Source organism: Drosophila guanche, unplaced genomic scaffold, assembly GCF_900245975.1.
Source record: "Drosophila guanche unplaced genomic scaffold, DGUA_6, whole genome shotgun sequence".
Classification (NCBI taxonomy): domain Eukaryota; kingdom Metazoa; phylum Arthropoda; class Insecta; order Diptera; family Drosophilidae; genus Drosophila; species Drosophila guanche.
Genome location: NW_022995777.1, coordinates 145,817 through 149,671, shown reverse-complemented (window position 1 = coordinate 149,671; position 3,855 = coordinate 145,817).

Below are 3,855 nucleotides of genomic sequence, written 5' to 3'. Positions count from 1 at the left end.
AGGGGGCCAGCTAGCCCTGCTATCATGGGCCGAGGAGCCGGTGGCCATCGAGGACCAGTGGCTAGACTACTGCAACACCACCGAGCTGAGCTGCATCGTTCGGCTGGGCGCCATACAGCGAGGACAGCGACCGAGTGTCGGAGCCCTTCATCGGAGCCCCCATAAAGACGAAGAAAACAAATTAAAAAAGATTAAAATGACGCATATAATTAATGTGTTAGAGAAACCAACCAATAATTCAATAATAAAAAAAGATTATCATAGTTATTCATCTTATTTACGATCGTATGACAACAATGATGAAACTCGGATTTCAATACAAAATCAAGATTTGTATGTTTTACCACGCGAAAGTTGTCTACACATTCAAGGATATATCACTAATCTTGATGATTCAGTCGTAAGCAATATACCTTTATTAAATAATTGTATGGCATATTTATTTAACGAAATACGTTATGAATTGAACGGTAATGAAATTGATCGAACGCGACATTTGGGTGTGACAACTGATTTGAAAAATGACTTACCAATAAATCAAAATCAACAGCTTGTATTAAAAAATTATGGATGGTCAATTGATGATGATATAAAAATGGAAAAAGGAAACTTTAATTTTTGCATACTGTTGAGCATGGTTACTTGGATTTGCAGAAGATTATAACAAGATATTACTCAAAGGAAAGCATGAACTTATTCTATTACGAGAAATGAATAATGATGGTGTTTTTAAAAGTACTGATGCTGTTGCTGCAAACATCTCAAAATTGAAGATGACATTTTCTAGCATTGTATGGAAAATACCTCATGTACAATTGTCTGATGCTTATAAATAATACATGTTTAAAGTAATAAACAGGCAAACACCGCTATTGCTATCATTCAGGAGTTGGGATATCTATTATAATCCAGTAGTTCCAGAGAGCACTTCATTTATATGGAATGTAAAGGTAAAGGTGTTGGCAATGATAAGAAGTATATTCATTGAAACTTAAGTGATTTGAAAGTGTATCTAAACTCTGAAGTAATTCCATATGTTTGGAGCAGCAGCTANAAAAACTTTGATTAGATTTAGGTTTCAAATTAAAGACGAAGAAAACAAATTAAAAAAGATTATAATGACTCATATAATTAATGTGTTAGAGAAACCAACCAATAATTCAATAATAAAAAAAGATTATCATAGTTATTCATCTTATTTACGATCGTATGACAACAATGATGAAATTCGGATTGCAATACAAAATCAAGATTTGTATGTTTTACCAAGCGAAAGTTGTCTACACATTCAAGGATATATCACTAATCTTGATGATTCAGTCGTAAGCAATATACCTTTATTAAATAATTGTATGGCATATTTATTTAACGAAATACGTTATGAATTGAACGGTAATGAAATTGATCGAACGCGACATTTGGGTGTGACAACTGATTTGAAAAATGACTTACCAATAAATCAAAATCAACAGCTTGTATTAAAAAATTATGGATGGTCAATTGATGATGATATAAAAATGGAAAAAGGAAACTTTAATTTTTGCATACTGTTGAGCATGGTTACTTGGATTTGCAGAAGATTATAACAAGATATTACTCAAAGGAAAGCATGAACTTATTCTATTACGAGAAATGAATAATGATGGTGTTTTTAAAAGTACTGATGCTGTTGCTGCAAACATCTCAAAATTGAAGATGACATTTTCTAGCATTGTATGGAAAATACCTCATGTACAATTGTCTGATGCTTATAAATTATACATGTTTAAAGTAATAAACAAGCAAACACCGCTATTGCTATCATTCAGGAGTTGGGATATCTATTATAATCCAGTAGTTCCAGAGAGTACTTCATTTGTATGGAACTAGCTGATCCGGCGAACTCGCACCGCCTAACAGTCAATGAATGTCGTGTTACTTTTAGCTGAACTAATTTAGGCTTTGATGAACGTAAAAAAATGATACAAAATAATATCTTTATATAGATAGAAACAAAAAAGTACCAACTTGATAGCGCGTGATTTCATCGTTGGTAGTGGATGTTTGGATACCAAAAACCGCCATGTCGCTCCCTTTCGTGACAAATTTGCAAAAGTATTTAATTGACTTGACCGAATTGCAATCACTTGGCATGCGCTCTAAATCAGTCTTGAACAGCCTGACCAATGCATGATGTTCATTAGGCATTTTCTGTAGATCTTGGAGAATTGCTCTATTCGTAGCTGTGTCGATCCCTTGACGCCTGTCAAGTTGTTCTTCCATATTGCCCATATTGCAAGAATTTATGCTGTGCATCTTCTATAGGTTGCAATGATCCAATGCGATGGTAATAGGATTTTAGATCTTGAAATGACTTTTAGTGTTTGTCGGAAATCGCCAGAAAATAAAATCATTGCACCACCAAAACATCTCGAGTCATTGCGCAGATCTTTTAATGTTCGGTCTAGTGCTTCCAATGCTCGTTTGTGCGCCATTGAACATGCGTCCCATATGATGATTTTTGATGCTACTAAAACTTTGGCCATTGCGTAGTTTTTCGAAATGTTCATTCTGGACGTTGATATGCAATGACTGCACCATCAAGTGGCCCATGCGACACCAAGCCAAAGCCTGTTACGCGCGGAACCTAGCAGAACGCAGCCCTCCTCCCGCCCAACCGACCGAGGGGCGCTGCCGCATGACGCGCGGCGCGATTAACCGAACCGGTCGCGAGCATGCAGGAAAGATAGATGTTAGGCTAATATTCGAGGAAAATTAGATCTAATCATAACTAGACTAAGCTAAGCAAGCAGAAATTACCAAAATCAGAAACAAGACAAAACTAAAATGAAACTAACTACGGGAGAGGTAGGCTAGTATAAGAGATTTAAGAAGAGGAAGGGAGTTAGTTGAGGATATAATGTGGTAGAGGGAATTATAATCCGAGCATAAAACCCTAAAGGGTTCGTGTGAGGCATAATTCGATCTACATAGTGGAAGGAACAAAGGAATAAAGTTTCTAGTGGGTCTAATGGGAATCGTAAAGTTTATGCGGCTCAGCAAGTCAGGGCTGTCTACATCCCCCTTGATCAAGTTGTGCATAAAAATTACACCAAGCATTTTTCTACGACTAACTAAGGATGGAAGATTTATTAAAAGAAGTCTACTACGGTAGGATGGCAGTCTCACAGTTGCATCCCAGTTGAGGCCCCGTAGGGCAAATAATAAAAAGTTGTTCTGTACTGATTCAATACGGTCCTGATGTATGTTGTACTGAGGGCACCATACACATGAGCCGTATTCTAAAATCGGACGAACAAGCGAGATATAGAGAGTCTTCGTTATATAGGGGTCCTCAAATTCCTTTGACCACCTCTTTATAAACCCAAGCACACCCATGGCTTTATTTACCATGGTAGAAATGTGTTCAGAAAACTTTAACTTTGGGTCTAGTTTAACACCTAGATCATCAACCAATGTAATTCTCTCAAGAGAACTACCGCAGAGGGTGTAAGGAGCCAGGAAGGGGCTGGAGCGACAAAAAGTCATAACATTGCACTTCGAGGCATTAAGTTGTAACATATTTGCACAGCACCATGACTGAAAGCTATTGAGATCAGATTGCAAACGAGAGTGAAATGAAATGTCCTTATACTGGACACAGAGTTTAACATCATCCGCATACATAAGTACTCGAGAATTGGTTAATACAGAAGGCAGGTCATTAATAAAGAGTGTGAAAAGTAAGGGGCCTAAATGGCTACCCTGTGGTACTCCAGAAGTAACCATAACAGGTAAAGATACGGAGTTTTTGAAAAGGACCCTTTGAGACCTAGAACACAGGTAGCTAGAAATCCATCTCAACAGATTGGGCGG